A 23,808-nucleotide genomic window follows, 5' to 3' on the forward strand; every position below is an offset into this window, starting at 1 on the left:
AAACTCATCTCCACGCCACTGCCCTCCGCCGATGATGTTTTTGTAAACGCTGCGTAGGTAATTTCATAAATCTCATTCAAATTGCCCTTCGTGCCATGCCCATCTTGCAGATACCCAGCAGTAGAACAGCTCCAAGTGTATCCGGAGGGTTGTAAGCATACGGAATTACAGGAAAAACATCTTTTTAATTGCTCGTCGAGATTTCGAAATTGAAAAATGTCTGCGGTGGTATCAATTATGCAAATGCTGGGCCCCGAAAAAAAAAGCAATTGAAGTTCAGTTCAGCTCAAGTGATTTCGACTCGGAAAAGTCTCCGGGGAGCTGGTCGACTTTCTGCCAAAAGAGAGGGGTAGGTGTCGCCATTAGCATTGCCTAATTACATTTCAATTGCTCGACTTAAACGGGCTTAGGTCTCCGACTTGCTCCCTAATTCATAAAAATCTCAATCAATTTCCCCGGGCATTGAGTGCAATTTAAATGTGATTAAATGCCAGCTTAAGTACGCTACTGTTCCTCTTACCGCTCCTCCTTTTCGACAACGTCGAATTTTGCCTAATCTAATCAATTTTCCCCAATGCTAAACGCCCACGCAGAGGCGATGCCTCTTTTAGCTACAGATTCTGGATGTCAGCCCAAATAATTCCACCTTAACACGTGTGTCATTGCGGGGCGAAGGATCGAGGGATTCGGATTCGGATACGAGATACGACGGTGAAAGCATTTCTCTGTTTGCATGACTGATAAGTTCCCAGCGAAGAAGAACGGATGCCTAACCTTCCATTTGGACTGGCTTAGAATGCGAAAACTGGCCTCTAATTGGATTCGACTGTCATCCCGACGTGCAATTAGCATGGCACGGCAAATAGAAAACTTTTCAACTGTTTTAGCACACATCCTGAACTGAACGACCTGCCGTCCGCAAAACTGTCACCGTTGACCATTTTCCCTTGTTACCAAATTGTTTTTTTTTTTTATCTCTTTACTCCTCACACTTTTCCTTTCGAGCTGGTTTGGGAAAATGGCACATATTTAATGCGAGAACTCTTTTTTTGGGGCAAGGACGAGCTGCAAAAAGGTTTATAATTGAAACTGATGACATACATTCAAGGTGAGCTAATTGAGTTCCCCCAAACTGAATTCGCATTCATTCATAAGTTGGCCCATTGATAGAATTATAAAGTGTGTGCTTTAGTATCAACTAAGTGTCATATCATTCGGCGAGCGACAGTGAGTTGGGTAATCATTTTGAAACATTCGGAATAGCTAGCGAACTAATTTCGAGTGGGTGGCATATCAATCAATGTTATTTATGCATATCCCAGCTGACACTGAAGCAAACTCGGGAACACACTAAAACATTCATGTACTGGGGAAAACTAAACTTTGAGTGGGAGTGAGCTGCTGGCCTCCGCTGCTCTAATTCACGGCATTGAAAAGCGGTTTAGGTTACATTTTAGCTTGTTATAACGCTTTTTGGGAGGAAAGTACGCTAAAAATAACGTGCATCACAATTGGAATCCATGGGATTAAGTAGGGTCGAAAATAACAAGAAACAATTAATAAAGTCCTAGTATTTAAAAATACAAAATTTAAGTTAATTTAGAACTTAGTCCTGTCATGGCTTCTTGCCTTGTCAAGTAAACAACAAATTCATCCGAAAATTTGTTTTAAATATTACTACGAAACACTGTTTATTGTGATTCCCGAGATTGTATAGTAGGAAACTTGTTGCCTATAAAAAACTGCAGCGACTGCTGTTTAATGTGCAGTCTAATGTAAACACTCGACAACCAAACTACCTTCTCCTTTTTTCTACCCAACAAAAACCGAGCTCGTGGAAAACAATACCAAGCATCCTGGCTGGAGAGAGAGGGATGGGAAAAACTGGTGGGAAAGCAGACAGGCAGACACACGGAAATTGACAACTCGCAGAGCAATAAAGAAAAGTGTCCCGCACGCACACACACACACACACTCACACACAGCGGGAGAGAAATCGAGGAGAAGAAAAACCCGAGGGGGTGGCGGCGGCCTGATAAGTTTATACAATTTCCACCCACAGAACCTGAGTTATGCTCCCACATAACACAATATTTCCCTAATGTCTTTATTATGTTCCATTGAGTGTAAATATTTGCCTTGCACCCACACACACAGACACACACAAACACAAACTTGCGCACGAGTGCGTGTGTGTTTGTTGGCCAGCTTCATAATACGAGGCACGTGCTTCATAAGAAGGTGAAACAAGCCGAAAAACAAAACAGGTTCTAAGGACTCACCTTCTTCGGGGAGCTCGCTTTCAGCAATTTTGTCGACACAACAGGTACAAAAGATTGATCTGCAAAGAGGCGGAAAAATACGAAAATGGAAATTAGAAAATTGGGTGGCACTGCGGAAGGGGCGGCTTACGACAAAACTCCGAGCTGCGAAAACGCGTCCGTGACGCCAGCGATTTATGATGCTCAGTTCAATGCACACGCGTACCACGTTGACCTCCTGCATCGCGCCGTTCGCGCCCCCCGCCCCGAAACTCCAGAATCACTAGAATCTCCAGAAGCCCCAGAAATCGGTGGCAAAGTCGGGGTCCGCACATGTGCGGCATACCCCCTGCAAAAATCGACTAAAAGAACTCAGATAACGAGTTGGATAACCGAGAAGCTGCTGCGTGAGTCCCAGACGACAAGTGAGCAGAGCGGGTTTAAAGTTGAAAGGATACCATAAATCTTGTAAGCTGATGCAAAGCGACATTCGTCGAAGCCGCAAACAAAGCCACTGGATGCGTGGGGAATCCAAGGAGTAGGGTGGCGGAACAGTGAGCCATCTGAAGGCTCAACAAGTGACGCAGCGACTTGGGATGCTGCTCGGGGGGAGATTGGGTAGTGATATATAGAACCTCGCACTTCCATTAAGAATTGCTATTTAACTATCTACTAAAGTATTCCGCGCGTTCTTCTTGTTTAATTTAGTAGCCAATGTAAGGAACTAAGAACGTAACTATATTAAGATCCATGTTGGATTATAAATATAGATAATCTTTGAAGTTTTAGTAGATTGAGTTCTATAATCCCAGTAATAATGATGAAATAAAATCTTTACACCCCTGACCTATAGAAAACAAAATGTTGTTCATCGAATCAGCATTTGCAACGTGAGGACTATTTCTCAAACTAATTTCCATCAGATGTTTGTTGCATAAAAGATACTCAGGAAATCCCAAGCCAAATGAGGCACATTTCCCCGGTCTGGATGGACGGGATTACCGATAGCGAGCCCGGTCTCAAGTGGGCGCATCCTTTAGCTGCTGATTTGGATGGCGAGGTCGTTTCCTGGTTGCCATTGCATTTGCAGTTGCCGAGCCAGAAGTCAAATGGCATATCTAGCATAACATTCTACTCGACTGCGGATTCTCTGGCCGAGAATGTCTGGGCATCGGAATGGAGGCACCCAAGCCACTTGAGCCCCGTATCCGTGTGCGGTTGTTTCTGTTTCTGTATCTGTATCTGTTTAGGAGCCTGCAGCCACATTTTATTGTTGTCTTTCTCACCTAAAGCCAACCGAAGCGGCAGCAGCGACCATAAGGCGCATCGATGTAGAAGCATCTTATGGGTTTTCATACACTCGGCGAAAAAATTATGAAACTACTTAAAAGTACACAAAATATATAAAAAACCATATTAAAACTGAAAGAAGAATACCAATATGTTAAATAACGTTTAATATGTATTCAAACATTTTTGGTATGAATAATTTTGGTTTTAAAACACAAAATGTGTATCACTTCAGTGTAGGTTATGTGAGTACATACTATACACATATGTACATATGTCTATATCTTCGTGCAAGTACTCGCAATGTTTCCTTAGATTTTTTAACTTATTCAGCCTCCGAAACTACAACAAAGCCATAGACATAGGCGGAGTCCAATGGGGCTTTACAACATTTGTTAAAGAACATGATTTTTGTAAACAACTAAGTGCAGGAAAACTTATTAAAGGAGTCTAGAGCTGGGAAATATGAAGAACCCCTCAACACCCACACCCATGTGCGCACATATACATATGTATGGACAGGTTCACCGACACGCATCTCTGCCGTACGCAAATGTTATTGACGTGGCAGGGAATCAGAATATCAGACCATCAGACCATCAGACCGTCAGACCGTCGCCCAGACTGACAGGCAGCCAAGAGGGACTGCGATGGGGGATGGGGGCAAACTGCTGCCACTGATGTTACCGTTAAAAGAAATGCAATTAAAATGAGTCTCTAGACCCCTGAAAACTTCGGGCAGCCGTAGCACTCGTAGCACCCGTAGCATCGGCAAACGGAAGCAATTAGTAAACTGAGCGGGGCAGCTATATCCGAGTAGAACCGAAGCCGAGGGGTAAATCCATGGCAAATCTCTGCCTGCACACACAACGCGTGCTCTACGTGGCTTTTTTCCAGCGGAGATCGCTTGAAATCAACGCGGCGGGGAGGGAGGAATGCACTCGGGAACTGGGCACCGCGGAGCACAGACAATCCTTTGGCCACGGCCACACCCCCTCCAGCCCACCTTTGCATGCACATGTGTATCCCTCGATCTTCGTCACGCCTTGGGGACATGCCCAAGAAATCATAATTTTTCAATAATGCTGTTTGTCACTTTCGGTTTGGGGTTACACAGCTGAGACCATGGCCAAATGGTATAGAAAAACAATTGGTCGGAAGGCGGAGACATCTAAATATAGATTAGGAGATGCCTAGGAAATCCATCGAAATGTCCTATACGAATTTTTAATATCGTCATTGGCAATAGGACTTTTTGACGAGATCGTTAAACTCACATCCAAACTATGAACACTAAATAAAGAAAAAGGCTATTTAAGTTTCTTTGCAAAGTGAATCAGTTTATGGTTAAATTAAAAAGGTTAAGATTTGAATGCCTAATATACCAACATCTACAACAACTCATTTTCCACATTTCCAAATAAATTTAAAAAGTTTTCCAAAAAAGACGCCGCCAAAACAAATCCACAGACAAGTCGGGCCTCCGTTTTTCGATGGGTGGGCAGATCATCTGTCTGCATTTCTGGACCACCCAGTCGAGCGGTAATGCAAAACAGCCGGGCATTAGGAAGATGTAGAAACCAATAAGAATAGGCAAGCATAAACTCACAAATCCGTATAAACATGGAAACAACCAAAACAGACGAGCGGACAGACCGGCGATTATGATGAAATGATGCAAACGCAGAGAACTATATCTATAACCGCATCTACGACTATGGCTATATATCTATATCTGCTTTCTGAACGATTTTAGACACGGCACGTGCCCGTGCGCTTTCTGTAAAAATAAAACTCGGGCCAATAACATTTTTAGCTCAAATCGATTGTTTACTTGGCGCTTGCAGAAAATTGATAATATTTGGGGGCCTTAAAGGGGGTGGCGACCTGTTGTTGTCTCTGATCGGCTGGCCAGTTCATTCACAAGTTAAATTTAAACAAAAACCAAAACAAAATCTTAAATTTAGTTATGGCCCAAGAGGAAAAATCTATTAAAATCTATACAGGTTTTTAGCTTGAATTTTTCTCCTCTCATTGCGTTTTCCTGTGTTTTCGTTTTTCTGTATCGCGATCGGCGATATTCAAAATGGCGGTCTGTGGGGAAGGAGCGCATGCGCAAAAAACCGTAAACTCACCTCAGTGGAACCCACCTCTCGCCTGTCTGTGCAATTGAGTGTGTGCGTGATCGCTGACGCCATTTGCATTTCGGGCTAAATATAGACAAAGTGCTCGCCTCGATCGCCAGTCTTCCCCCTTTTCCACCCATTCTACACACCTCTCTCTACGATCTGCGTTGGTGTGTGTGTGTGTGTGCGGCCACATAACGTTGCGCTGCTTTGGTCCCTCTCTTTGGGTGCTCGTGTGTGAGTCTTCCCCACACCTTTCTTCCGCACACTTATGCTCGGGCCCCTGCCAAAACTACATCGGTGTGGGTTTGCTGATTAAATTTCAGTTTTCCTCGGCAATTCTCTTTCGAAATTTTCCGATCTTTCTACACAAGATTTTGCAATGGCTGCTTCTGTGGGGAGGAGACAGGGCGGAAGGGGTGGTGGACACCGAGGGTGGGGAAGACAGGTGCTGCCAAAATGCGTTACGAAAGCGCCTCGATGTGTAACTGCAAAATGAAGACCCATGCGGTATGTCACCCTTCCACTCTCCCCATTCCTCCTCCTCCTCCTCCACCTCTATATAGTATCCTATATTGTCCGCTCTACCAGTTGCTGTCCATGTCAGCTAACAGCGCCTGATGTCTGTCGTCGCCAATTGCGCAGCTGCAGATACACATATGGATGGATACGGATACAGATACAGATACAGACGCCGACACAGATGCAGATACATTTACAAATACAAGGGAAGGGGCAAGGAGCGAGCGAGAGGATGCCAGTGTTTGCTATACTGACATTCCGTATAAACAAATATCTGTGTATATATCTTCTTTACGTTGGGGCCACATCGTTGTATTGGCCCCTTTGCTCGTATTTCTTGGCAGGCAAGCTGGATAATCCCGGCGGGGAAAAGCACATGGAAATCGTAATGCCAGAATGTGTGTGCCTCAGATCGATATATGATCCAGAGCTATGCGATATTGGTAAAGAAAACAAATGGAATGAAAAACATTCTGAATTCGCTTGTTTTCTTCAGTATCCCTAAAGATCTAAGTCTAATCTAAATATCTGGAATGATCTGAAATAAAATGATATCTCACCTAAAATGATGTATTAAAAACAAAAGATTTAATCAGCGGTTCTGCCTTCTTTTCCACAAGAGTATCAAAAAGATAAATAATCCCATAATGCTCACATCTTTTTAAAAAAAAGCATTTTATATTATATTTTCCAAGACATTGTTCATTTGAGTGAAAACTAATATTTATTCAAATTTGTTCTTTGTTTTGCCAATGAATCAGTATGAACTTTTAAGCTAACATTTCGTTGCCCCTTTTCCATTAATTCGGGTTTTCTGCACCGAAACAAGCTCCATTTCGCCGCAATTGAATCGGATCTTTCAAATTGAATTAAATTCATTTCTTTTGGCTCAGCCCTCTTCACATTACATTTTATCTGCGCTGAAACAATTTTAATTTGCATACAGCACTTGCCAAAAAACCAAACGCGAAGAAAACGAATTAGAAAACCAGAGACCAACGGTCGCAGAAAATGTTGCAGAAAACTAGAAAATTTTTGCCAGTTTCTTGTTTTATTTTTCTTTCTTGACGCTGTTGCGGTTGCTGTACCACCCCATGGGATGGGGATGGGATGGATCTGATATTTTCACGCTTAATCACTAACTGTCCCTCTCGCCTGCCGCCGGTGAATGTTGATGTGGATGAGTATGAGTGTCAGTGTGTGAGAGTGTGTGGCTGTGACTGTGCCTGTGGCATAGCGACAACAAGACATGAAAAACATTTTGGCCCGCGGCCAAAATACTTAAAGCTGCAAATGAAATGACAGAGAACGGGACGTCGACGACGACGACGTCAAGCCAAAACTGCACAAATGTCAAAGGGGGTCGGAAAATGGGGGAAACGGCGGAGTGGCCCGCCAAAGGGAAACTTTAATTTTCCTTTATTGCGGTCGTCGAGTGCAATTATCGAGCGTAAACAAAAAGGAAAAGAAACAAAACTCACCCTGCGTTTGCAACAAATTTTATCTTCAGGTGAACTTTTCCGGCCCTCTGTTCGTCGTATAGAGATATATGTACATGTATATGCATGTATAAGTATATAGATACATACATACATGTACGCACGCCGATGTGTATACATTTGGGCGACGCGTGCTTGAATACTTGATGATCCCCTGAATATATAATGTTATATTAAACGAAGAAGAGAGCGGGACGGGGCGCCATTCAATGACGTTCGATATGATGCCAGAGGAAAAATTCTGACACACAGAGGAAGCTCTGTAGATATGTACTTAATTAGCTGCAAATGCTGTTGCTTCTTGGAGCTCGGCAATTCAAAACCATCAATATCTGCACGGAACTTTGTAACACAATGCTTTTGTTTCCCCCACAAATTTCCCAACCAACACCCCCCTCTCCGCCCTGTTTCCATGGCAAAGGGAAGGAAACATTCTTGGCAAAAATGTTTTACGTTAATTGAAAGTATTGGATACTTGTCGGTGTATACGAGTGCCAGTGCATCTGTGTCTGTGCGCATCTCGCATACGCAGCTGTTGTTGTAGGTCTGGTCCGATCTGGTATTCGTAGTCGCAGACTGCCCAGGAATCCGGTCGAGAGCCAAGAAAGCTGGTCCGAAATGGATACGACTTTGTGTACAGCACCAGCTCTTACCGGTCCACACAATACGTATGCCAAATGAAACATTGATTCGTAATACAATCAAACTTCGCTAGGAATACTGTAAATAGTATGTACCAGCAAAGACACTAGAATTATTATTATTTGATACCAGTTCTTGAAGATCTACACTTTCATAGTCAAAATAATACTACTTACTTATAGTACTACTTACTTCTTACATAAGTAAGAAGTAAAAGATTTTATATTAGAGCTTTAAAGCGTCTGAATATAAAAAAATATGGTCATATAGTGATCGAAAGAAAGGTGTTTACTTAAAAGTATTCTATAAGGCATCTAACACAGTAATAATAGTTCAGAGCATTATAAACTGTTAAAGTTAACACTTACTTTATATGGGAGCCAACTGTCCCTGCAGTAATTCGCGTCGAAAAAAAAACTATGGCCAGTGTTAAACGAGCATCCCGTGAATACCCAAAAAGAGTCCTAGAGAACTCGCGTGGATCACTTATATTACGGATTTGTACATTGGCTTATTGTATGCAGTTAATTGGAATTGACGTTGACACTGCTGCTTTCACCTGAGATTTGTTGTATAACTGTAAGTAAAATGGGGATATACATATATTAGCTATTGCACAAGTGCTTTTCCATCGTTTTCAGAAGAAATGTGCGCAAACGTGAGTCCCCCGCTGTGGCGAGCCTACACAAAATGCAACAGGTCGGGGGCTTCGGGGGATCGATAAGGTGGCATTTGGAATGGCGATGGGGATGGCATTTGGGGTGGCAGATAGTCAGTCACTTGCAGGATTCTCTTGTGTTGAGGGAAATGCGCGCGTGCTGTGCTCAACAATCGCCCACACAGAGACGGAGTATCTCTGCGGCAGTATCTGTATCTGTATTTGTATCTGTGGGCCGCTTTGCTGTGGTTGTGAGTGTCAGAGTGCGTGGGTGGCTAATGAAATGCTTCAGCGACAACGGCAACAGCCACATCCACATTCACATCCCCAGCAGCAGACAATCGGAGGCAGCTCCTCCATGTTCACATACCCCATCCACCCAGGTTGCCATAGACTTGATCAGCTTTCTGTATATCATTGGTCCCCGAGAGGAGCGTGTGCTTGTGGTGCTCTCTTTGTTGCGTTGCCATGGCATTTCCAGTGAAATGGCTACCTATGAGTGCCTCAGACTGCCACCTCCTGTGGCTACTTCAAAAAAAATGAAAACTTCAAAAAACACCAACACACTCTGTGAAGTTCTTGGTACTTTAAAGTCGAATTAAGAGGGCCGGCTTTTTGGAAGCTTTTTAATAGCAAGACTACTTAAAAATGGGGTCTCAAATTTCGGATTTAATCCTTTTTCTTTTAGGGTATTGACAAGTCGTTATCACACAGAAACAAAAAAAGTAAACATCAAACAGATTCAGCTGGCAGTTGTCTCTCATAAATTTCCCCCTCAATATTTTTCCACATTTCCCACCTCGTTTTATTCTTTTTGCTACCCCTCCCTTCCCCTTGTTTTCTATCGATGGCATACATCTTCTATACCTTCAACATTCCCTGACGCCCACAACACCATGATTCCGCATATATACTTACTTATGTATATAAGTATACTTTGAAACTCTCTGTTTCTGTGTCAAAAAGTCAAAATGTACTTTATAATTCTTTTTGAATACAGAAAATATTTATTTCTTTACAAAAAGATATTGTTTTTAAATCGTATTTATGTTTTGAATTGAATTCGTTCAGTTGAAATTCCGAATTGTCACGGATTTTTTTCTTTGTATTTATCGTAATTTTTCGTGCCGTTTTCAGTTTTTCAAATTTTGAGAATTTGAAATTGTTGGCTGCCGGCCAAAGTCTACAAAAATTTGCGTAAATAAACAACTTTTTGCAATTTAGAAACAACATAACGAAAAACAAACAACATAGAGGCATAATTATAAAATGGATAAATAATTAATAAATCTTTTCAATTATTCAAAAAAAAATATTATACTTGTGTTTGGGAAGGACAAATTTTATTCCCTTACTTAAGGCCCGTTTAAAAAAAATGGTTTGAAGAAGTAGAAATTTTTAAATAGAAGTCTAAAAGTACTGGAACTCGTTAATCTTACGGAATTTATAAGCCATAATAACTAAGGGCTAGGAATTAAATTTGCACAAAGCGAAAAAGAGTAGCTGGTAAACTCGAAAAAGGGGCACAACAAATATTTTTAGACACAGTAAAAAAATCGCCGGACCCGGTAATGCAGAGTAGAATATTGGGAGGAACCAATGCACTAGAAGGCATATTAAATTTCCCAGCGGAAACGGAAATGGCTCAAGAGCTCTCCTCTCGCCATCCAAAGTGAATGAATGACAGCTTCAGCCCGCAGTCAACCTCAAATCCGACCTCATCTTAAGTTCTTTTCCTTTGTATTGCTAGCAACCAACCTAGCCCAGAGCAGAGGTATTAGTTGATAAGCTTTTAATGCTAAGCTGCTTTCGGGGAAAAGTCTCGAGGGGTTTTCATGCTCCACTCTTAAGTGTTAGAAATATTCAATTTTTGCTTACATTTTCCGATGGCACTCTTGGCGCCATCTGTTGGGCATTCGGTAAAACAGCAGCCGATCGTGCGACTGGCGCCGTCTTTCGGACTGAGTATTACAGAACGACCTCTGGCGGCGAACTGACACATCACTTGCTAGCAACATGTTGCTGGCTTCACTCAACATTTTGAATTCTCCCAATTCTTTATTTATTACTCTTTTTCTTTCTTCGCAAACAGATGTTTTCACTTTATTTTGGGAAATTTCACGACTTATGACAGCGGAATTGCACTTTACTGGATGAAATTAAATTTAATTGGCACCGCTTCACTCACGTCCGATGATCGATTGCGATTGTTTCGATTGTCGTCGAATGGAAACGATATTACGATGTGACACGGACACTGGCGAAGCGAGCCGATTGATTCGGATTGAGGATTGGAAATGAAAATATTGTACAAGAATCTATATGTGCGAGGAGGTATAGACGTGTGTATATTTCCTACACTTCACTTTACTGGCGCAGAAAATCGCATATACACCGAGAATGTATAATTATAAATAAATGTTCTATAAAAAACGCTTTTTGTTTCTTCTGCTGCTTTTCCGTTTCGTTTTGCTCGGATCCGTTTTGTTCTGTTCTGTACGGTTCAGTTCGGTTCATATTGTATTTGTTTGTTTGCGTTTGAGCCATTTTAAAATTAGAGGTAACCCGAAATAAGGTAATAATGCCGCCAACAAGGCGAAGACATCATCTTTTGACTGGCCCCAAAGCCCAATCCTCTGGGGAATCCCCGACCTCGTCGAATCCCCCGCAGAATCTCTTTTTGATGAGCTTTCGAGCTAAGCGTCGCCAAAGCGCTCTCCAAGCGTTTTAATGGCGTTTTCATGGAAGTGATTGAGTACTGCGGGTGTGTGGGAGTATGTGTACAAAGGATTTTTCCGCTGGATTGTGGTGGCTCTTCAAGGATGCCAAATAGGGCAGGAGGCTTTGCTGCACGAAGAACTTTGTTTGCCTTTTTATGTTTTGCCAAGAGGAAGCTAATCAGATTATGGCCAAATCGTATTAAGCGGCCAATTATGTATTCAACACGGGAGCAATAGAAAACGAAAAATTCCCGGAATGAGAACTATGAGACAGTGAAAGTGTGTAACTTTGCAATAACTAATAAAACTCTTAGAGTATAAGTATATATGTACTTGATTCGTTGATAAGTATGTAACAGGTTAATGAAAGCGATTTGGAACCTATAAATCAGTACTTATCACCAGTCAAGTCGATCGGGTTATGTACATAATGTCCATTAGTATGATATTTCTTCATGTCATCATTTCCATTGACATTGATATGACAAACACATTTAGACGACTTTTTATATTTTTTATTCATGTTCTAAACGAAATTTGAAATATCTCCCTCGCACTCCCACTATTGGTATTTGTACATGTTTCCCGAAACAATGTAATAACAAAAGCAACACTTATTCGCAAATATTGTATTGCATTTAGTTAACTTGTTATACTTTGATTTGATTTGAACTAAGTTATCGACAGACCGATATTTACCGAGCACGACGAAATGGCGCGCGCGTTTTGACTGCTCGAGCGGATTGCTTATAAAGCTCTTAACTCTTCATTCCGACTGATCGGTCGGAAATAAATCGAAAAGCCACACACACACACACGGCGACGCACAGCCGCACACTGAGAGATATATTTTAGAATTGTATTATTTTTGGGCTTTGGTTCACATTCGTTTTTGATTTGCTTTGTTATTGTACACATATTTTGGTCGCCTTCGGACTTCTGTTCTGTTCTGTTCTGTTCAGTGTTCATTCGTGCTGTGTTGTTGCTTTGACCGGCGATCTCCTTCAACTAAAAGAAAGGAAACTCTGAGCATCTGTTTTCGTGGGGCCGCCTGTGCGGCGTGGCTGCTGCATTGGAATTGGAAGTGCGATGATGATGATTTTTAAATAAATGTTCACTTATTTATATAACCACGGCCAGGGGCCAAGGGGCAGCACTTCCCACACAGATACGCACACACACACACACACACACACATAGCGTACACCTCATGGCCCGCAAAAATATCCACTGGGTATTATGTATATATAGTATCCTCCGCGGATCCCTAACTGGTTGCGTTTAGTTTCTCTGGGGGTGGCTAGGCTAATTTTCCCACTCGATGGCCGGCCGCAGAGTATCAGTTAAAATTAGCACTGAAAACATCAATATTTTTACATTTCCCGATGTGCATGATTTCCATGGAATTCCACAAAACAAGGAGTTATTTTTAAAACAGCAGAAGGCAGCCAGTGAAATGTGTTGGCTCAGTTGGCAGAATCCGCAAATAACGAATGCCAAACGTCCGATTTTCGATTTGACTGTCGGGCGGGAAATCCTTTTAGCCAAGTACTATTATTAGTACGAAAGGCCTAACAGCTTTTTCTCTATTTCGGCTTGGAATAAAATCTTACAATTGTAAAATGCCCGCAAATCCTTCACCTTTCGATTGCGAATTACTACGCTTATATAAACCACTCTTTAGCCATTTTGTCACGTGGCCAATAAACGCGTGAACCAAAGTTATGCAGTCAATGGAAGTTTGTAAGTCCTCACATGATTAGTGAGAGGTTTGGTTTTATCTTTTATATGTTAATTGCGCTGTTATGTTACTGTTATTGCATTGTATTGATTCATCGCTTCTAAATAAATAAATATATAAAAAAAAAAAAAGTCAATGGAAGTGCGCCCCTAAATATGCAATGAATTTTGGGAAAGGATCGACATTAAAAAATACACTGCAAAAGTTAAAGAATTAAACGAAAACTCAATGAGTTACGCGCTGCGGAAATCGCGAGGGAAACGGTGGGAAAAGGCAATTTAATCGCGGGTTACTGTGGCCAATGAAGTGATACCTGGTCGCACTTACAACCGCACAAACACCGTGAGGTAAAACTCACACAGATACTCACCTGCGTTTACGGCTATGGAAAAACGTATATGAGCGTAAAATTTGATTGAAAGTGATGAATTAATGAGGCGTTAAATGATTAAATACGGAGAGAATGTTCGCTTTGCGCCCTATTGAACTGGAAGCTTGCGACAGCATTAACAATATCGGACCCAAAGGGTTAAAGCCCGCCCCTTAACCCACAACTCCACCAATTTGACGTAATAAATTCACTGAAGTAAGCAAAAGTACCAAAGGCACACCATCCTTTTCCAACCAAATTGAGTCCCACGATTCAATGGAAATGGCTATTAATTTCGAATCTGAATAACTACAAACATTTTTGATTACATAATTTCAAACTTCACTGTACACTTATTGATTTTAAAATAATTCCGCAAAGCCAATGTTAAACAAGAAAAAAGTTTCAACATAGCACATACATTTAACTGGAATCTACTCTACTGCGTATTTGAAAATATTGTTTAAGCGTTAGCGTTTGTTATAAAAAATGAATTTCAGCATGTAGAGATAATCTAGTTTAAATTGCACGTAAATGGAAATATGTATGTACATAATTCAATATGTTTTGGTAATTCACGTGTAATTTGCATATTTACATAATATGCCTTCTGATACCTCTTTTCAACCCATCATCGTTATTGATGGGCCTTTCAGAAACATACACACCCACAATTCCAACCCCAACACCCCCCCCCCCCCCATTTTCCACATTTTCCGCGCACGAGAGTCGCATTAAAAACCAATAACTTACATTGCCTGTCAAAACCGCACAGAAAATGTGGAAAGGAAATATGTTTCACATACAAATACATAGAAGTACGTAGAGAGATATAGCCGATAGGTAGGTAACCCGATTCTATGCTGTAGTAACATCAGGTGCTTGGCACCCTTCGAATTTGCCCATTTATGAAGATGGAAGATTGAAAATTGAAGCGCGAAAATCGCACTGCACAGGAGCAGGAGCAACAACAAAATTAGCAATTTAGTTTTATGGCTAAAACAAGTATAACATTTGTGTGTTTTGGCTAGATAAACCAATTTATTTGCCGTTTCCAGGGCATCAAATATTCAAACTGCGTGCGGCGTCAATCAATTGGCGGGGAAAAAAAAACTGAGGGAAAGGGTTGGAGAATTTCCGCTGCGACAGTCAGACAAGAGCGAAAAGAATAACTCAGAATGCAAATGCAGTATTCAGTGTTGTTGGTAGTAATGGTAATATAGTCATAGACCATGGCCAAAACGTCGTGACTCGACGGCAAAACTTCACTTTCGCTATGGCCAGTTTTTCCCATTCAAATGCAAACAAGTTAGAACGGACAGGTGTGCAGGGAGGGGGCTACCACGTTACGCCATTTGACGCATACAAAATGTCCTTGAAACGAGCTGCCCGTAGTGCCCAGGTGAATGTGAATGTGAATATGAGTGGGTTTGGAGATGGGATTGGGATTGGGATTGTGTTGAAGGGATATGCAGTGGTAATCCCTGGCCCTGACAGGTGGCAAAATCTGACTTTGAATTCGATGTTGTGCTTTGCATTCTCGATTTGCGGCGGCAATTTCAAATTGACAAATAAAGTTGGAAGGTAGTCAACAAGGTGCAGGAACTAAACGAAGGAAAGATTATCCACAAAAATATACAAATCCTATAGTTAGATATTTTATCCGATCTATCTTTCTCAATGCACACAATGTAAGCTGTGAACTTCTAAATTCCCCTCACGAAATGTTATTCATTAAAGCTACAATTTACTATAACTTCAGAACATGTAATACTCGATGCGAGGGCACTGGGGTCGAAGTAAAAAGGTTGGGGTTAACTTCAAAAGGGCTCTGCCCCCTGGTAAATGCTGTCAAATGCAGGCGGAATGCGCTTTGCATTTGTAATGAGCTTCGACTTTTGGCTTCAGTTGCATTTTTGAGTTTCACTTGCAGTTCGCAGGGAAAATGTCACAGGAAATGGGATTTGCGGTTGTCTTGCGGCATTACCTTTGTTGCCACTGCGGCTTGCGGCTATGTTGAATCAAGTGATATGATAGGTATCCTCGCTCTTCGGCTCACAACAATGCACACAAGCTGAAGCCATTAGGCCCCAATAACACCCAAAAGTGCGCGCCATAAAGTAGGCAACACTTTCGCGACTGCTCTTTTAAAACGCCGCTAAAAGCGCAAAAAATAGAAAGAAAAAACCATTTATAGGAGCTGTAGAAAAACTTTCTCCGCTGTTTGTTCTTATTTTAGATGCTAAATATAGACGGAAAGTTTAAAGTTGAACCACTTCCCCGTTCCCACAACTGACGTCAGTCGTTCGGCTACAAAAAGTGCAATATTTGAATATTCAATTAATTTATGCATTACCCAGACACACAGCCATACACGCAAACACACAAACGTAGTCGCTGGTTGAGTGGGTGGTTCGAAAATTCCATTGCATAGCCGAGGCGCGTTGAGTGCAAAACACAAAACAGAGATTTCAGCTCGAGCGCCTGTATGTATGCACTTTTTGAGTGAAAGTGTGGGTGTTCTTGGTCTAGTTCAGTGTTTCGTGGTCCTCAGTCTTAGTCGGTGTGTGCGTGAGTATCTGTGTGAGCTGGCCACGCACCGCGACCAGCAAAAGAGAACACGCCCCCAGTTGGCAGCCAGTGAGCGAATCGACCCTCGACCAACCCCTTGGTTCAAGTTCAATGCAATCTTCACCCACTGTCGCTGGCGACCTTGAAGATTTAACCACGCGAAGCGGAGGAAGAGAAAGCGTAGGGAACATGCTAGCAAAAATAATGAACACGGTAAACCCCGGCAATTAAAGCCAGCACGTCACAAATTGTTTAATTTGTAGATAATATGCAGGGGATAACATTTAAAGCAACCTTTGAAACAAACAATTGATTGCTTTCGGGTTTCTTTTCCGCCAAAGTGGAATAGCCAATTATGCCAGGGAAATTGGCGGGAAACCGAGGAAAACTAAACTAATTCGGTGATACAACAAATAACGTTTGCCTATTTCTTTTTTTCTCAACCCTCGTGGCTTGCTGTTTAATTAGTTTATGAACTTCCACAGCAAACAAGTTGTGCAATGCCAGGAAAATCTGAGGAAAATTAGATAAGAACAGATTTGAGGCGTTGTTTGTTTAAAATATGGAATCCAACAGTCTGTACTTTGTAAAAGAATTCTCATTTCTACTCGCTTAAAAACATAGTAAATAAGGTAAAACAAATAATAGAATGATCTCTAAATACATAACAATCTTGAGGATTGAATAACGCGTGTTTTCATTACACCACCTGGCAAATAGTTTTTTTTTCATCACACGCGTCGTATGCGTAATATTAAGAGTCAATAACAAAGGGTGTAAACAATGGATGAACAACCGAACAACAACTCATTTAATAAACATAGCTACACACACTTCCAAATGTCGGAAAGAGATGGCGACTTTAGTTGAAGTCACGTGTAAATTCCAAATGCTGTAAATTAGCATTTATTGCTAGTGGGACAACTAGACCGAGCTGAGAAAGTGATACGGGCCACAGGAATATCTCGATAAAATCATCTATACTGCTGGAACTTGCTCCACTGTAACGCAAGCAGAGCAAGCGACAAAAGTGATAAACAAACATGACAAAAAGTCAACAATTCCCGGTTTCAACCGCACACAATCCAATTAGAATAAGCTCGAAGAGCAATCAGAAGAGCGAGGGAGAAAACGGCGAGATCCCCAGAGAGAGAGAGAGAGCTCGCGAGTTTTGCAATAATAATCACAATCACACTGAGAAATATCACATAGCCGTTTATATGTATATATATTATATAGATAAAATAACTAATCTCGTGTGGAAGAATTCCAGATCGATGACCACTGGTGACATTGTTCTCAGTGCATCCGAGCTGGCTGCATAATGACATCACACCAGCGATAAGAACGAGATAGCCTCTGAGAGCGAGAGGCGCGAAGGCGGTAGGTATATGACATCAGCGTGTGCACGATTTGTTAACAGTAAAACGCACGATCACTGAGTGTGGGGAAGGGGGTGTGTCGGAAAAGAGGGGGACCATCGTATTTCGAGTACCAACGATCACTGATCGAGCAAGCGCAACTTTCAGCAAATTTTCAGTTTCACGTGTCAAGCGAAAAGTTGGACAAACAAAACTTGAGCCTCCGATTTCTGCTGTTAATTTTTTTTTTTGACATCGCATTAAGCTTTAATTGACGTTTAACGACTCACGCGTGAAATCTCTTGAGAACCGGTTGTCTTCTATTTGCTGTTCTTAGCTATTATTTCCAGTGTTTCATATATATATATGTATATGTGTATGTGCATATACATATGTATTTATTGTTGTCAAAAAGACCGCAGAAAGAGACAACAGCAGTGGGCCACAAATCATATAAAACACTTTGTGAACCTGTCGCCTCTAATATTTTCATTATTGATTTATTTGCTTAGCTGCTTTATCATGCCCACCCCTCCAATTTTTTCTCCTCCCTCTGTCATCGCAAATCTATCCACACACACATTCGCTCTTTCGGAGGCCTTGTTGTGCGTAACCATTTTTCGGTATTTGATTAAGATTTTTTATTATATTTCATCTTATTTGTTATTTTTTTTACGCTTGCTGCTGCTGCTGCTACCGAAGATACATATGTATGTATGTTGTTTAAAAACTCATTTCTTATTTGATTCCGATGTCGGATTAACTGTGTTTACTATATGTTTTCCGTACCTCTCGCGCTCGGCATCTTCGATTTTTATTCTTTTATTTGTGCCCAATTGACACCTTAATCACCGGGACACGATGAGCACAAAATGTCAGAGTCTGAAAGCTGTCAAAGCAGAGAATTCTTCTTATGCTTCCACTCTTTGTGCTAGGAAGTACATACATATGTATGCGTCATTTGAAATATTTCAGATTATATGGTACTTTAAGTATTGGGGGCATGTCAGACATCGTATTATATTATGTTTACTTTGTACAGTTCTCCCAACCTTTTAAGTTTAATTTGCTTTTAAGGTCTAATATCCTTAATGTATTCTTACTTCTATTATTATTACTTCTATTTGGGCTGTTAGCCCAAATCATATTTCCTAACGAAGCTTTTTGATAGCTGTTATCGCTAGAAATTTACTTCATAATGATTTTATCAGTTTATTCGAGCTATTATATAAGTACCGTGAAAATCTCCCAGAAAAAACTCGATTTCCGCACTTCAGCTATGCAATGTTTGCTTTGTTCAGTGGACTCCACTTGAGGGCTTTTCAGTTAAGAGCAGACGAATCTGGAGGTTTGTCAAATAGCTGAAGAACTCCCCAATGACGTCAAGACCATTGGAGACACAGACGAGAAGAACTAGAGAGTTAACAAGAGATTAGCCCCAATCTCTGAATTCCAAAATAGTCGCACTAAAAATAGTTATCTCATGCAATACCCTGTTATCTCCATTATCTGCCAGACGGATGGATGCCCGTTAGCCAAACAAAAGTAATAACTGCGAAAAAGAGAATTCTTTCTATTCATTAATAATGGTTAGCCCAATTAAAGCAATTAAATCAAGTCGAGTCGAGTCGACTTCGCGTTGGCAAAGATTTTTCAGCAAAGACAAGACCATGACGTGGCAAACCGACCTCTATCCAACCCCCTCTTACTACCAACCACCTCCATCTAGCCATCTTTAGCTGTCTCTACGACCTCATCGAATTGCTAATGATCCCAAGGTAATACTTCAGCTGCTTCATTGTTATTTATTTATTTATTCTTTTTTCGATTATAAATTCATAACAAAGAAAAAATTGAGTGGAGAGAGAGGGAGAGAACTTTTTGGCAAGACAAATATTTATTTATTTAATTTTTGGATAGCCAAACAGTCGTGTTCGCAGCGCACTAGAAACTTATTAACTGAAAAGCTTAAGTACAAAGATGATTTGTAGTTTTTTATGATTTGATCGAGTGCCCCCTGTTCCTTAAAAGGTTTCGAGAAATTCCAGACACAAATGTTTTCGCTTTTTACGCATCAACACAAATTAAGTCACTTTATTGCTCATTTACATTCGCTTCAACTTTGCCTGATTAAAAAGTTTGGCTTTGTTTTTGCGGCAATTGAATAAAACTTTGTCTCACATTAACTTCAAAGATGTTTGTTCGCAGAAAAATTATGCGGAAGGAAACTGTTTGCCTATACGCACTCATATAAAACTTGCTCCTTTACTGTTGTTTCTAATTCAGCAGTAATTTTTACACAACTTTCTTATTGACTACAAATTTAGAACCCATGAAATTTGTTGTATGTATATATTGGTTTAAGTCCCAACACGCAACTGCACGCTTTCAATAGACCAGACGTTTTTTACTTAGCTCCTTAAACGCCTAATTGGAACCAAATACGTATAAACATATAAACCTATTAAGGTCATGTATTTTATTTTATAAAATCGATTCTGCGTGCACTTCTTATGAACAGAATGAATACTAATACGAAAGAACAATTCAACTCCCACGAAGGACACCAGTCACCAGAAGGACTGAAGTTCATTGTTAGTGTCATCATATGTGTTTTTTCCAAAAAGTCCGCCTCCTCAAAAGGAAGAAACCCATCTGGTGGGCTCCCAAGCATTTATGGATGACCTATAATTTGGATAATTCATTAACTTACATACACACTACATGGCTTTCTTCGCTTGGCTATGGTCACTTCGAATCGAATTGTGTGTGTCTGAGCATTGTTTGGTCTCTAATTGTCTCACTATATTTATCCGGTCTAAAATTAGAGTTATAAATGTTTATTTGAAGGTTGACCAGTTGGTGGTCAAGAGTGGCATTTTATCCGCACTCAAGACTTGAGCGCATTAATTTCCAAGCAAATTTGTGGTTCATCCTGCACCATTAGTTAAAGTATGCCCTGGCTAATGTCTGAGCCCTGACCATTTCCCGTTGGCCAGATTCTAATGATCGCCCGCTGAGAATGAGACAAAACTGTACCCTGCACACCATGAGGATAGACACAGACACATTGACTGTGCGGAGTGTATTTAAGCGGCTTAATGAACCATTTGGAAACTTTCACAGTCATCAAACATTATGATGTTGGCGATTTTTGGCACTCAACGCCACAAGTGGAACAAATCAAGTATTTTTTCGAGTTTGTTTTTTTCGCCTTTGGACCTTTTCTTTTTTGGCTATTTTCAAGTACCGCATTTTGAGTCTTTGAAATACCGATTGCCCTATCGTAATATACAAAAAAAAAAGTTCCTCTCATTTGTTAACTTTACCTTTTTTATAAAATGAAGGTTAGGAAATGCCCTTTTATATTGTTAATTTTAATATAAGTAGATCTTAACTTAACTCTGGAACGCCAGTGACGCTCAAGGAGCTGAGGTCTTCTGGCTTGACTTCAATTTCCATAGAAACTATGCGCTAATAAAGCTATTAGCTGATTTAACAAGAAGTGTAATGTTACACATTGTATTATTTATTTTAGCTGACTGCTACTCAACTTCAGGTAGCCACATGTAATACCCTACTCTCATTCGAGCCATAAAAAACCCGTTAAACTAGCTGGGCTCAAGTGATCAATGCCATCAAAAGACAATTACCAGCGCTAGCCAAAAACAATTTCCTCCCCCTCAACGCACAATCTGAAACGAAACTGCAATGCCCAGCGATGATGATAATGATCTGGCAAAAAGAACGAGCAGAAGTAAAGAGGCAAAAAAGCCAGACAAGCCAAACACAGAGCCAAACACGGCCAAAGATCGGCAATCAAGTGGCCACTTCCAACCGTCCGTCCATCCATCCATCCATCCATCCAACAGTGGGTCTGCCAATCCCCACACAATAAACTTCTGCAGTGGAAAACGAAACCAAAATCGAATCGCAAAGCGGCAGGGCGAAAGCTCGAACACGAGCACCTGGCCTAAAAATAGCAACCGCTCATTAGAAATGGCTAAAAATAGACGGCGGCATTAAAGCGCGCCAACCTATGGCACAGTGGAGTGTCGATGGAGTGGAAACCGGAGTAAATGGCGGTGCTGAAGAGGTTGAAGTGCGACACATGACGTATACGCACCGTGGTGCAATCTCCTGCTGCAATCTGGTTATCTCGCGAATCGCAATCCAGCTACTGCACTAGTTACAAGCTAAATGTGAAGCGTTTGGGGCACCAGAAAACAGGTATTCTTGAGCTTGGGGGCTTAAGGAATTCAGAGGGGGGATCCCTACTGGCATATCATGTCCACACATAATTGAAGTTGAGGTAGTCCGCGATAAGTTTTTTTCATATAGGGAGACCTTTGACTCATAGAGACAGTAAGTATTTACTGCTACTGAATTAAAATCATGAGAACAAACATTTCCAAAGACTTCCAGCACAGATAAAGAGTACGTAATTGCATTATCTATTACTCCTGAGCAACTTAATTATTTATCAGTTAGAACTTTAACTTTTAATCCGGGTCAAGCTAATTATCTCCATATTCCAAGGGATATTGCTAGCATTTAAAAGGGCCAACTGGCCCAAATAATTTTCATGGTACAAGTTTATAGCCGCATTTAATGAGCTTGTGACGAAACAGAAACAAAGAGCAGCTTCTGCTGCAATCCCCTGACAACTTTTAGCGAGCATAATTTCAAACAATTTAGTTAACTTCCTCTGGCATTTCATGCTGTTTGCATAAAGCAAATACGCGTTGGGCGAAGGTGAAGGTGGCGGCTCCAGGAGTGGGGAAAACCCAGGATCAGGGACACGCGCAATGCGAGGACTCGGGCAAGGTAAACGAAGTAAATTAAACAGCGGGAGCAACAACAACTGAGAGGCCCAAGGTGGGCGTTGACCAAGGGTGGGGGCTGAGGGGGCGAGGGGTGAGACACTTAAACAAGCAACATACACACTTAAAACCTTATCAAGTTCAACGTTTGGCACATTATGTATATTATAATAAATATGCATTCGTATATGCAATGGAAAAAAATTTACAATTAGTGCTCTTGAACCAAAAGAGCCTTTCCGTTAAGAGCTAAAAGGACTATTTTTTCGAGTGCATACAAATGGGAAGCAGAGGGCCAACAACAAGCACAATAACGAATAACAAGCCAAAGGCATGCGAAACAGCAAAAAGCAGGAGAAACCCAATAACATAAAAGCAAAAGAATTTTTGCCAAAGGATGATGGCCAACCTGCAAAAGGGGTGGCGAAGGGAAGGGCGGACAAGTAGAAAAACCCGCTTACAGCAGCGAAGACAAAAAAACGGCGACGCCAAGCCAACCAACGACCTTGATAAGTTTTACACAGTGAGAGCAGGAGAGAGAAAAAGAGAGACCCCAGGAAAAGGAGCCTTCTCTCTCTCTCTCGCTGTGGAAAAAAAGGGCGACAGGGAGAGAGGCTACCGCAATCGATGCCCCAAAAATGGTGAGTTTCGCCACGCGCGAGAGCGGTATCTACCCTGCTCTCTCATCAACAAGTGGCTCAGCTGTGAGTGGGCTGGAAGCGGTGAGGAGAGTTGGGTGGCGGGAGCGTTAGGTAGCTCCTTACTCAATTCATTTTTTTGTGTCTGTGTGTCAGAGCGTTAGCGCTCTCTCTCTATCTCTTTGATAAACAGCCAGTGGTGAGTTTGTTTTCTTCTTTACAGGCTGATTATCATATTCTGCGTTTTATTATTGAATTTCTCGAAAATTGACTGATTGTGTGTGTGTGACGCATGTGTAAAGTGCGGCGCACAAATTGATAGAAATGCCGCCCACCACCCCCTTTGGCAACCATTTACCCCCCCCCCCCCCTTGTAAAATACGAATTCCGCCAGTTAGTCTGTCAAATATGTTTGTTTTCCTCTCTCTCTCTCTCTCTCTCTTCCCTCACAGTCAGCTGCCAAATCAGCTGTCTGATTTGAAGCATATTCACTTGGTATTATTTAACAATCGAAGCCACGAACGGAGAATAGAAAGCGGGAGATTGGAAAACTTGTGAACGGAAAATTTTGACCTCCTCTATGGTA

The 23,808-nt window shown here is 41.3% G+C and overlaps 1 protein-coding gene across 3 annotated transcripts in view, besides 1 other annotated feature; it reads right to left on the reverse strand.

The window, feature by feature from the left end:
* The window catches only part of Mef2 (Myocyte enhancer factor 2), a 45,363-nt gene that overhangs the window by 18,541 nt on the left and 3,014 nt on the right, over nt 1-23,808 (reverse strand). Inside the window, exons 1-3 of one of the 3 annotated variants that reach the window (NM_001273912.1) lie at nt 10,877-12,728; nt 8,709-8,917; nt 2,283-2,341 (exon numbers count right to left, since the gene is read on the reverse strand). The gene's annotated coding sequence lies outside the window, so the exon portion shown is untranslated. Of the gene's footprint in view, nt 1-2,282; nt 2,342-8,708; nt 8,918-10,876; nt 12,729-23,808 lie in introns of those variants that run through there. The other 2 variants (NM_206067.4, NM_001273913.2) reach the window with 2 other exon arrangements.
* Nucleotides 13,460-13,590: a mobile genetic element.

The sequence above is a fragment of the Drosophila melanogaster genome, chromosome 2R (assembly GCF_000001215.4).
Source record: "Drosophila melanogaster chromosome 2R".
Lineage (NCBI taxonomy): Eukaryota > Metazoa > Arthropoda > Insecta > Diptera > Drosophilidae > Drosophila > Drosophila melanogaster.